A 13220-nucleotide genomic window follows, 5' to 3' on the forward strand; every position below is an offset into this window, starting at 1 on the left:
TCACAGTATGTAAAAGATCACAATTACAAGCTACTGAAAGTGGATTCACTAATTTAGGGTTTTTAAAACAAAAGTTGTGATTTTTATAAAACCAGAAATGACTTAGGAACCATTTAAATGGTCTAAATATTTCTGTGAGTCACAATAATACAAATAATATATCCATTGGAATCTAACAACATTTAGAAATCACACCCACTGGAATACCTCAAAAATAATCCTTTAAATTTTTATAAAACATTTTAACCAGTCAGAAACTAGAACAATCCAATTTCAAGCCACACAGTTATCAGAGCATGTCAAACCAATAACAAACATACCACTGGATAGGTACTGAAAAATGTAATCCACCAAAATTGGTTTGGCAATTTTCTGAGCTATAAAATAATTACCACAATTTTTATTCTAAAAAGGTACTCTGTTTTGGTAATAAAATCCACGAGAAATAAAATATAGGTCACGAAATATTTCCTATTACCTGGTTGTAGACTAACACGATATCTAAAATAGAAGCTTGGTTTTGGTGTAAAAACATTTATATTTCGCAAACTAAAAATCACACAATGCCTTCATTGGACGAGATCTAACTATTTAAACCACACAAAATCTATGAAGCTCCTGCATGTTAATCCTATGCCAAAATAAAGGTATTAACTTGTACTTTACCACGAAATTGGTCTTACTGCAAAAAGATTCATAAAACCACAATAAAGAATTAATTACTGAAAAAGCATTATTTCAGGAAAATAAACATCAGTAAATATTCCTAACAGAGAAACACATGCATGCAACTGCAGATGTTTAGGAATTTGTTTATGAACCAGTAGGAATTTGAATCAGGCCATTCTAATGAAATAGGAATTTTTGGTGATTTATTTCCTAAACTAGATCTCGCAGGAGGTTTATTCACAGGAAAACAAAAGGAAACAAAAGAGAATCGGGCCGCAGCTAACGGGCCCGGCCTGCGCAACGCCAACACGCTCGGGAGGCCGAGGGTCAGCTTGGCCCATGCGGGGCCAGCAGGGTGCTGGCCATGCACGAGGCGAGCCCTGCATGGCCGCATGCACGCAGCGACGGCGCCGACGCGCGCGCTGAACCGAGGGCCGGAGGCGCCGCCGTGAGCGGCGACGGAGCGGAGGAATGGCTCACCGTCGGAGTTTCGCGGTGCGGGGAGGACGCGGAGGAGGTCGAGGTTGGAGGCGAGCTCCACGGCGACGCAGGCGAGGCCGGGCTTCGTGTCGGGGTAGCACGACGGAGCTCAACAACAGCGACGACCTGGTGGGTTCCTGGCAAGAAAAGGGTGGCGGTGTTTAGGTCGTAGGTACAGCGCAGAGACGATAGGAACGGAGATCAAGAGCGGAGATGCACGGCAGTCATGGCTACATCGAGCGACTGGGAACGACGACGCGACGCGTACACGCGAGTAACCGTAACGACACAGAGCAGAGGGCGAACTCACCGGGGACCTGGAGGCGACGGATTCGCGTCGAAGGACTGCGTAGTGGCGGTAGGCGACGCTCCTCGTCCGAACAACGTGTGCATGCAGACTACCGGACGGCGGTGTAGGGAATACGCGGAAGATCTGCTCGGTCTCCACGGATGCGCAGGAGGTTCCCGGTGGTCGGCGAGCTCGCAGGAAAGCTCGATACCGGGACGGACGGCGAGGAGAAACTCGACGACGACGGCCTTTCCGAAAGCTGCATGCAAGACGGGAATCAGGTCGGGGTCTCTGGAGAGATCTAAAAAGACAGAAACGGAGATGAGGGGTAGAGGCGAGGGTGCAGCAGCCAAGTCCACAACGTGTTGCAGAACGACGAGAGCTCCGACCCGTTCCTCCTTTGCCCAGGAAGAGCAACGAAGCAGGGCTTCGTCCCTGGCGTTTCCGTGGGGGAGAGGGAGCCAGAGGAGATGGGGTTCGACTGCATTTGATGGAGAGGGAGGAGAGGCTGTTGTGAGTGGCCGGGGAGAATGGGAGGCTCGGGCTCGAGTTAAAAGGAGAGCAAGGCGACGGTGCGGACGCCGTGCACGAGCTCGTGAGGTTGAGGTGGCGTGGAAACGATTGGTCAAGAGGGCGGTGGAATAAGGTGAGGCGAGGAGAGACGAGGCTCTAAGCGATGCTCGCATGGCTCCTCCGTGTTCCGAACCGCTCGGAACATCTCGTTTTCTGCGCGAGGCGAACAGGTGTTCGATACGTTCCATCGGCGGCACAGAGGACTAGAGCGAGTTCTATGGTTGCTATACGGTCTATGGTGAGATGCCTTGTTGGTACGAGACAAGAGTAGAGGCCAGAGATGATTGGATGGACGGGAACGCTCGGGCACGCCACGCGTGGTAGTGATCACGCGAGTGTTGAGCAGGGTCGGGTCAGCGTGGAGCTTCGACTTGCCTCGGGAGCGAGCGCGGCACGGATGGAGGTGACGGGGCAGTGCCTTGGCGCGGCCTATTGAGCTAGGGTGTTCGGTGTCTCGCCGACCACCAACGTGGTGACCACCCGGAGAGAGAAAAAGGAGGGCGGATGGTGGCGTCCATGGCCAGCGATAGGGAGATGAGAGGGCTGCTGGAGCGTTCCTGCACGCGTGAGGGACGGTTTTGGATGGTAGCGGTCGTCTGGTAGCTCCGAGGGAGGCCGTGGCCATCAAGCCGGCAGCCGTGCCAAAGAAGGCTCGACGAAAAGATACGGCCGGCCGGGCGGCGCGTGCGTGGTCCAAGGGAAGCAAGGCTGGCGCGGGAGGGAGTTGGGGACAGCTCCTCGTGTCTGTGCGTGTTCAACACCAGCCTAGGACGAGGGTGGAGTGCGGGACGGCGACGTGCACCGGGTGACACGGCCACCACGTCCGGGAGATGCACGGCCGGGCGAGCTGGGCTGCTAGGTGTCGATCTGGGTAAAGTCAAGGAGGAGGTGTGGAGAGAGAGAGAGGTGAGGTTTCAGCAAGAATCCCGCTCAAGATCGAGCTTGCATCAGCCAAACTCATGTCTCCAAACGGATAGAGCCAAACGGTGCACTGTAGCACGACCAGTCATCGTCCAAGAATGGGAAAAGGAGAGACGCATGAGAGATTGGAGTATGGCCCTAGGTTCAGCTCACAAGATTGAGAGAGGTGGGTAGAGAGATAGATGACCATGCACGTGATGGTCAAGTTTGGATTTTTGTGAGAGAGTGTGAAATTTCTCCCAAGCATGCTCGTGTGATAGAGGGCCAGACAAGGTGGTGATGATGTTCAAACATAAGAATTTATAAGGCTGAAATGATCACCCTCTATGAGCATATCCAAGTTGATGAAATAAGAAATAACTACCTTTTGAAAATATTTAAAGTAGCCAAATGGTATTTGGAGGTTCAAGCATTCTATGTGAATAGAGATGCATGGGAGCATTCCCAAATTATTTGACAAAAATAAAAGTGCAAGAAATGACATGGTTGCCATTCCCATGCATTTTGTAAAACAAAATGAAATAGGACAAGAAAATTATTTTATGGAAATTATTTTTGGGGTGGAGAAGAGATGATGCAAAAAGGCCACTCACATTTCCTATTTTATTTGGGAAAATAAATTGAAAGATTTGATGAAACTAGAAATAGCTTTGTAGTGAAAATAGAGAAGAAATTTAAATAGAGTTTTGGGTGAGAATAACCTTGGGAAACTTTGTCTTCTCCAGGGTAGATAATGGATACAAACTATAGATATCAGTTACACACCTTGGGTTTTGAAGGTTTAGGCTTGGGCTAAGAAACAAGAGGTAAAAGAGGAAAAAGGTGATCTAGTGCTGGAACATTGGTTGGGGTAAAAGATCAAGTGGAAAATATTGATTGCAAGATTTTCATTGGACATGCAAAATGTGGGGTATGTAGAGGGAGTTGCATAGATGAGATTTATGCATTGAGTTCACCAACAACAGTTGTGGGGGCTTAGGAAACAACTCGGCAAAGATTGAATATTTTAAGCCCGCCAAAACATCTAATTGACTTGGCTTAAAAACCAACAAGGATAAGTGGGTAGATGGTTGATCTGGTCAAGGGCATTGGTAGGATTAGGGAGTGAACATGACAGGATAGGACCAGGGCTAGGTGCATTGTCTCAGATGGCAGAGGATAGATATAGCTAGAGTTTCCAAAAATGAATGTGATAACAGTTTTAGGACTTAGTCAATTGGAGTTGTTCCAAGGTTGTTGTCTAGGGTTTAGGATGAAAAAGGATCAGGGAGAAGATGATTTTCAAAACTTGAGTAAAGTATAGGGTGAGCTCAAGTGCATCATAAAGAGGTTCTCAAGATAGGTACATTCATGGTTCCATAAATGGAAGGGTTTTAGTGAGTGAGTTGCAAAAAGGTTTTTAACTCAAAAAGGGTTTTGCTATTAGGTAGCTCAAGGAGATTTTAAACAAGTAGACCAAGGCAATGCATCTACAAGCAGATCAGAGCAATTTATATTAACAAGCAGATCAAGGCAATTCATTTGTAAGCAGATCAAAGCAATTGTCTTACCAAACCATTTAGAAAAAGTTTTTGTTCCCCCTGATTTTTGCACTCTGGACACTTAACAAGGTTGCAAAAGTTGGGGTGTTACAGATCCTTCCCCCCTTAAAATAATCTCGTCCCGAGATTACTAAGTGTAGGACTAGAAAGGTTTTATAGGTTAACCTAAGTTAGACTCCATCCTCCGGTAGACGTGCCGTTATCGGAAGATCACAACTTCAGCTTCTAAGAGACACGATAGAATTTCGTCGAGGAGAAGCTTCGCGAAGAGGTTGACTTCTCCATGCAGATGTTAGTTTTGCAGCTTCCTAACAATGCTAGACGGGTCGTCAAATGTTGGATAGTTAGAGCATCCTAACGGGTGCTTTCGAAGGGTCAAAAGTTTTAGGGTTAGATTCAAAATTTTAGTGGAAGATGAAGTCTTCCACCCTTAAGATTGTTCATCGGGTGTTCGGAGAAACTCCGAGCTTCGGCCATAGGGTCCTATCAGGCGCTCTTGAGGAAGTCATCGATCTCCCGTCTTGAGTTGAAGAATCTTCATGAGCGAAGTGCAGTCCGAAGCTCCAAGATGCACACACAGCGTTTACCACTTTGTAAGGCGCTAGTTAAGTTAGTAAGTCAGCGGAACTCCCTTGTGGGTCTTCACATAAAGTAGCAACAACGGTCGGCGACACAGTTTCTAGCCTTAGGGTTGATGTTGACTAAGGTACGCCAATTCTTGAGTCTTGAGTTGTCTTCAACGACTTCACTTGAAGAGGACCATACGGACCTTGCAGAGTAACTTGGCTTCGGTGCTACAGCTCACTTAGCTTGTTAGAAGATAAGTCAAGCTGAGGTTTTAAGAGGATAACCTCAAGGTTGGCGTGATTATGCTCTACGGTTAGACAAAATTAGTATGGCTTCATCTTCTCGTGGAGTTGCGGTCGATCTTGAAGGCACTGGCTTCTGCTTCCTTTGCGTCGCAGGGGGGTCTTGGGTTGAAAGTCGTCCTGGAGTTGGGTATTGCGGGAAAACGGGGTGGCATCCAGTTGTTACTCAAGTTAGAGTTAGAGTTAGAGTTTCCCGTTAATTTTACAAACCTACCAGAATTTTGACTGGATGTGAGGAAAACATTTTAGGAAGGGTTTCCTAGACAGGATTACCACACAAAAAGTGTTTTTCAGGCCGAAGGTTAAAACAAGCATACACACAAAAAGCAATCGCAAGCACTCAAGCAGCAAATTCACAACACCACAAGCAATCATGAAAATCACACGAGGTATTTCAAGGGGCTAAGGATACCTAGTACTCAGGGGTAGCTCAATCGAAGAAATTGAGTTTGTCCTATCCATCCTATAGGCTTGGGTTGGTCAGAGATGTAGACGTCTTCATTTTGCTGATATTGACTTCAACATGGATTCTTGTAGCAGTTGGTGGTGAAGCAGGCCTGATGTTGAGCCATCGATGTTGAGTCGGGGGCGAAAACTGCGTAGATCTTCTGGTCTCAACTCGGAGGGGTAATTGCTGAGGAGCTCCATGGATGACAGCTTCTTGTGACGGGCCTAAAAATTACTAGTCAAGAACTGAGGACTTGATCCCTGATGACTGCAAAATTGCAAGTCCAACGAGGAACAAGGTCAGCTCCTTGACAGACTTTGGTGTCAACCAAAGACATGATCTTATTATTCCCATATGCATACGGCTAGTCGACATCCAATCTTCTATGGCTGCAATTGGAGATACTGGAGACATCCGGAAGGGTTGATCCATCTTCGACTTTGAGTATCCGAGTCTGAGTTGGGTACATCGTCCAACATCTATTTTTGGAAGAGGATGAGATAGTAGAGTAAGAAGTTTCCAAAGCCTTAAAAACAAAATCAGAGAGCGAGGTAAGAATGAGAAGTTTTTGAAGAGGAGGGAAAGATAGAGGCTAAGCTTCTAATTACTTAGGAAAATAAGTTTCAGAAATAGTTTTACCAAAGTAGTATTTCCTAACTGACGTCCATGCTAACTAAGGTCTCCTACAGTCAGGATGGCTCTGATACCAGCTCTGTGGGGCCCCGGACTAGCTGTCCGAAACACCCGTTATGCATACACATTCACGATCCCATGATCAGTATGTCGTGAAAGCATAACTGAACTGGTATCAAATACATCATCCATTACATTACCGAATAAAAAGATTTCAACAGGTCACATGACCAATACTTACATAAGAGCCGCAATGGCGGGAGATCAACAATCACACGGCGGAAATACTTCGGACGAAAGCATTCGCATGGCCCAAGTCATGCCATAACCCTCGCATAGACGTCGTCCACTCCTTCTTCATCCGTCGGATTCCACCAAGTCTGGCCAAGTAAATAGCCAGGGACAAAGCCATGAGTACATTATGAATTGTACTCGCAAACCACCTTAGAGAGAAGTAAAGGATATGCAATTTGGCAGTAGCAAGGATTCAGGCACTATTCTAGGGTTACAAGGACCGAGAGATAGTTTCTCTCGAGAGTATGACATCTCTACATCTTTGTTGAAAACCTTTTTGAAAACAATTTTATTTGAAGACTAATAGGTAAGGGTGACCCATTTTCCTTCCCGGCCATCTCATATGGCCAAAACAACTTTCCCAACTTTCCACCGTACCTCTCAGGTACATCTCCACCAGTCCCACTGGTATTTTCCGTACCTCCCAGGTACATTTCCAAAACATTTTTGTGGAAAACACTTTTGTAAACAAAACTTTCCTTCAATGCCACGTACCGCCATTCCCATGTCCATAACCGCGGACACGGCTATTCGAATAGATTTACACTCGCGAGAGGTTGTACACTTTCCCCACAAGATCCGAATACTCATCGTGTGGGCATCATCCCTGCATAATAACATATGCCACGACCGATACCCGATCGTAGTTTTTCGCTCGCTCGCCTTGGCCTAAGACATGCCGAATGAGTTGTACCTCCCAACACCGAGTCCGGGCTGCCGTTTACCCGGGAGTTGCAAAGTCCCCGACACCCGACCCTCGGAATGCCATCCAACCACTTAGGCATATTTCAATGGGAGCTCATAAGTTGTACCCCGCGTACCTAAAAAGGCAAATGGGTTGCGTCCCTTCTCATGGGAAGAACCCCGGTCGAAGCGTCCCCGGTCGGACTGCCACTACACTTGCGGGACTCAAACCAAGGCGAGACAAACTACTACGCTACGCCCCGTCCCACTAAAGGGTAGTGTGGTTGTACTGGCTAGGTCCGGTTTCGTACTATGGTCACCAAGGTTTTTCGAAAACAACTTTTCATCTCCATTTGCTTCTAGCAATATCTTTCATAAACCTTTTTGTGTTTCACAAAAACCACACTTGGGCAGGGAAACCCCATCCCAAGGTTTTCCAGAAAAACCTTTTTGCTTGAAAACAATTTTCACAAATATTTTTCCAGGGCTCCCAACCTATAGTCCAATTTCCCTTTGAAAAGAGGCGACAAGTGTGATGAGGTGGTAAGCACCATATCACTAATAGAGGTGTGATCAGTAGGTACCAACAAGGGCTGCACCCTAGAGGTGGATCGATAAAACTCCGGGTGGCGCTAACCACCGACATAATAAAAGAAAGACATGCACTTTGTAAAACCTGTAATAATGCAAGAGCAAGATATTTATAGGATCAGAGATGCATCAAGAGGTGGCTTGCCTTTGTTGGCTATTTGTCCCTGGACTTCATCTTCACGAATCCTCTACTCTTCCTTCCTCTTCGAAATCCTCACCGAGGTCCTCTCCTTCTCCGATAGCGTTCGCATTCTAACGTCGCAAATAAAAAGAAACAAGCAACACACCAAATCAACAAACCATTCCGGAATATTTCACACAAAAATTTGGTAGAATCACGAGTATGTAAAAGATCACAATTACAAGCTACCGAAAGTGGATTCACTAATTTAGGGTTTTTAAAACAAAAGTTGTGATTTTTATAAAACCGGAAATGACTTAGGAACCATTTAAATGGTCTAAATATTTCTGTGAGTCACAATAATACAAATAATATATCCATTGGAATCTAACAACATTTAGAAATCACACCCACTGGAATACCTCAAAAATAATCCTTTAAATTTTTATAAAACATTTTAACCAGTCAGAAACTAGAACAATCCAATTTCAAGCCACACAGTTATCAGAGCATGTCAAACCAATAACAAACATACCACTGGATAGGTACTGAAAAATGTAATCCACCAAAATTGGTTTGGCAATTTTCTGAGCTATAAAATAATTACCACAATTTTTATTCTAAAAAGGTACTCTGTTTTGGTAATAAAATCCACAGAAATAAAATATAGGTCACAGAAATATTTCCTATTACCTGGTTGTAGACTAACACGATATCTAAAATAGAAGCTTGGTTTTGGTGTAAAAACATTTATATTTCGCAAACTAAAAATCACACAATGCCTTACTGGACAGATCTAACTATTTAAACCACACAAAATCTATGAAGCTCCTGCATGTTAATCCTATGCCAAAATAAAGGTATTGACTTGTACTTTACCACGAAATTGGTCTTACTGCAAAAAGATTCATAAAACCACAATAAAGAATTAATTACTGAAAAAGCATTATTTCGGGAAAATAAACATCGAGTAAATATTCCTAACGAGAGAAACACATGCATGCAACTGCAGATGTTTAGGAATTTGTTTATGAACCAAGTAGGAATTTGAATCGAGGCCATTCTAATGAAATAGGAATTTTTGGTGATTTATTTCCTAAACTAGATCCGCAGGAGGTTTATTCACGGGAAAACAAAAGGAAACAAAAGAGAATCGAGGCCGCGGCTAACGGGCCCGGCCTGCGCAACGCCAACACGCTCGGGAGGCCGAGGGTCAGCTTGGCCCATGCGGGGCCAGCAGGGTGCTGGCCATGCACGAGGCGAGCCCTGCATGGCCGCATGCACGCAGCGACGGCGCCGACGCGCGCGCTGAACCAGGAACTGGAGGCGCCGCCGTGAGCGGCGACGGAGCGGAGGAATGGCTCACCGTCGGAGTTTCTGCGGTGCAGGGAGGACGCGGAGGAGGTCGAGGTTGGAGGCGAGCTCCACAGCGACGCAGGCGAGGCCGGGCTTCGTGTCGGGGTAGCACGACGGAGCTCAACAACAGCGACGACCTGGTGGGTTCCTGGCAAGAAAAGGGTGGCGGTGTTTAGGTCGTAGGTACAGCGCAGAGACGATAGGAACGGAGATCAAGAGCGGAGATGCACGGCAGTCATGGCTGCATCGAGCGACTGGGAACGACGACGCGACGCGTACACGCGAGTAACCGTAACGACACAGAGCAGAGGGCGAGCTCACCGGGGACCTGGAGGCGACGGATTCGCGTCGAAGGACTGCGTAGTGGCGGTAGGCGACGCTCCTCGTCCGAACAACGTGTGCATGCAGACTACCGGACGGTGGTGTAGGGAATACGCGGAAGATCTGCTCGGTCTCCACGGATGCGCAGGAGGTTCCCGGTGGTCGGCGAGCTCGCAGGAAAGCTCGATACCGGGACGGACGGCGAGGAGAAACTCGACGACGACGGCCTTTCCGAAAGCTGCATGCAAGACGGGAATCAGGTCGGGGTCTCTGGAGAGATCTAAAAAGACAGAAACGGAGATGAGGGGTAGAGGCGAGGGGTGCAGCAGCCAAGTCCACAACGTGTTGCAGAACGACGAGAGCTCCGACCCGTTCCTCCTTTGCCCAGGAAGAGCAACGAAGCAGGGCTTCGTCCCTGGCGTTTCCGTGGGGGAGAGGGAGCCAGAGGAGATGGGGTTCAGTCTGCATTTGATGGAGAGGGAGGAGAGGCTGTTGTGAGTGGCCAGGGAGAATGGGAGGCTCGGGCTCGAGTTAAAAGGAGAGCAAGGCGACGGTGCGGACGCTGTGCACGAGCTCGTGAGGTTGAGGTGGCGTGGAAACGATTGGTCAAGAGGGCGGTGGAATAAGGTGAGGCGAGGAGAGACAGGCTCTAAGCGATGCTCGCATGGCTCCTCCGTGTTCTGAACCGCTCAGAACATCTCGTTTTCTGCAGAGGCGAACAGGTGTTCGATACGTTCCATCGGCGGCACAGAGGACTAGAGCGAGTTCTATGGTTGCTATACGGTCTATGGTGAGATGCCTTGTTGGTACGAGACAAGAGTAGAGGCCAGAGATGATTGGATGGACGGGAACGCTCGGGCACGCCACAGTGGTAGTGATCACGCGAGTGTTGAGCAGGGTCGGGTCAGCGTGGAGCTTCGACTTGCCTCGGGAGCGAGCGCGGCACGGATGGAGGTGACGGGGCAGTGCCTTGGCGCGGCCTATTGAGCTAGGGTGTTCGGTGTCTCGCTGACCACCAACGTGGTGACCACCCGGAGAGAGAAAAAGGAGGGCGGATGGTGGCGTCCATGGCCAGTGATAGGGAGATGAGAGGGCTGCTGGAGCGTTCCTGCACGCGTGAGGGACGGTTTTGGATGGTAGCGGTCGTCTGGTAGCTCCGAGGGAGGCCGTGGCCATCAAGCCGGCAGCCGTGCCAAAGAAGGCTCGACGAAAAGATACAGCCGGCCGGGGCGGCGCGTGCGTGGTCCAAGGGAAGCAAGGCTGGCGCGGGAGGGAGTTGGGGACAGCTCCTCGTGTCTGTGCGTGTTCAACACCAGCCTAGGACGAGGGTGGAGTGCGGGACGGCGACGTGCACCGGGTGACACGGCCACCACGTCCAGGAGATGCACGGCCGGGCGAGCTGGGCTGCTAGGTGTCGATCTGGGTAAAGTCAAGGAGGAGGTGTGGAGAGAGAGAGAGGTGAGGTTTCAGCAAGAATCCCGCTCAAGATCGAGCTTGCATCAGCCAAACTCATGTCTCCAAACGGATAGAGCCAAACGGTGCACTTGTAGCACGACCAGTCATCGTCCAAGAATGGGAAAAGGAGAGACGCATGAGAGATTGGAGTATGGCCCTAGGTTCAGCTCACAAGATTGAGAGAGGTGGGTAGAGAGATAGATGACCATGCACGTGATGGTCAAGTTTGGATTTTTGTGAGAGAGTGTGAAATTTCTCCCAAGCATGCTCGTGTGATAGAGGGCCAGACAAGGTGGTGATGATGCTCAAACATAAGAATTTATAAGGCTGAAATGATCACCCTCTATGAGCATATCCAAGTTGATGAAATAAGAAATAACTACCTTTTGAAAATATTTAAAGTAGCCAAATGGTATTTGGAGGTTCAAGCATTCTATGTGAATAGAGATGCATGGGAGCATTCCCAAATTATTTGACAAAAATAAAAGTGCAAGAAATGACATGGTTGCCATTCCCATGCATTTTGTAAAACAAAATGAAATAGGACAAGAAAATTATTTTATGGAAATTATTTTTGGGGTGGAGAAGAGATGATGCAAAAAGGCCACTCACATTTCCTATTTTATTTGGGAAAATAAATTGAAAGATTTGATGAAACTAGAAATAGCTTTGTAGTGAAAATAGAGAAGAAATTTAAATAGAGTTTTGGGTGAGAATAACCTTGGGAAACTTTGTCTTCTCCAGGGTAGATAATGGATACAAACTATAGATATCAGTTACACACCTTGGGTTTTGAAGGTTTAGGCTTGGGCTAAGAAACAAGAGGTAAAAGAGGAAAAAGGTGATCTAGTGCTTGGAACATTGGTTGGGGTAAAAGATCAAGTGGAAAATATTGATTGCAAGATTTTCATTGGACATGCAAAATGTGGGGTATGTAGAGGGAGTTGCATAGATGAGATTTATGCATTGAGTTCACCAACAACAGTTGTGGGGGCTTAGGAAACAACTGGCAAAGATTGAATATTTTAAGCCTGCCAAAACATCTAATTGACTTGGCTTAAAAACCAACAAGGATAAGTGGGTAGATGGTTGATCTGGTCAAGGGCATTGGTAGGATTAGGGAGTGAACATGACAGGATAGGACCAGGGCTAGGTGCATTGTCTCAGATGGCAGAGGATAGATATAGCTAGAGTTTCCAAAAATGAATGTGATAACAGTTTTAGGACTTAGTCAATTGGAGTTGTTCCAAGGTTGTTGTCTAGGGTTTAGGATGAAAAAGGATCAGGGAGAAGATGATTTTCAAAACTTGAGTAAAGTATAGGGTGAGCTCAAGTGCATCATAAAGAGGTTCTCAAGATAGGTACATTCATGGTTCCATAAATGGAAGGGTTTTAGTGAGTGAGTTGCAAAAAGGTTTTTAACTCAAAAAGGGTTTTTCTATTAGGTAGCTCAAGGAGATTTTAAACAAGTAGACCAAGGCAATGCATCTACAAGCAGATCAGAGCAATTTATATTAACAAGCAGATCAAGGCAATTCATTTGTAAGCAGATCAAAGCAATTGTCTTACCAAACCATTTAGAAAAAGTTTTTGTTCCCCCTGATTTTTGCACTCTAGACACTTAACAAGGTTGCAAAAGTTGGGGTGTTACAAAGTATGTCTTCCTGTTAATCAAAATGCTCAAACTCTCTTAGGAACCTAACTTTTCTTAAAATCTCGGGACGAGATTTGTTTAAGGGGGAAGGGTTTGTAACATCCCAAAAATTTCAAAACAAAACAAATGAATTTCCCTAGTTCCAAATTTTGGAACCAACAAAAACTTTTATTAAATTAAGTTTGAGGCATAGTGATCGTGCTTAATTCTTGTGCTATGGCCATGTTTGCTTGTTAAAGTAGTTTGAAGTAATCTTAAACCCTAAACCTCACCCCTCTTTTCATCACCCAAGTTAAAATAAAATAAAAGGAAATTAAATAA

This window comes from Lolium rigidum, chromosome 4 (assembly GCF_022539505.1).
Source record: "Lolium rigidum isolate FL_2022 chromosome 4, APGP_CSIRO_Lrig_0.1, whole genome shotgun sequence".
NCBI classification, from domain to species: Eukaryota; Viridiplantae; Streptophyta; class Magnoliopsida; order Poales; family Poaceae; genus Lolium; species Lolium rigidum.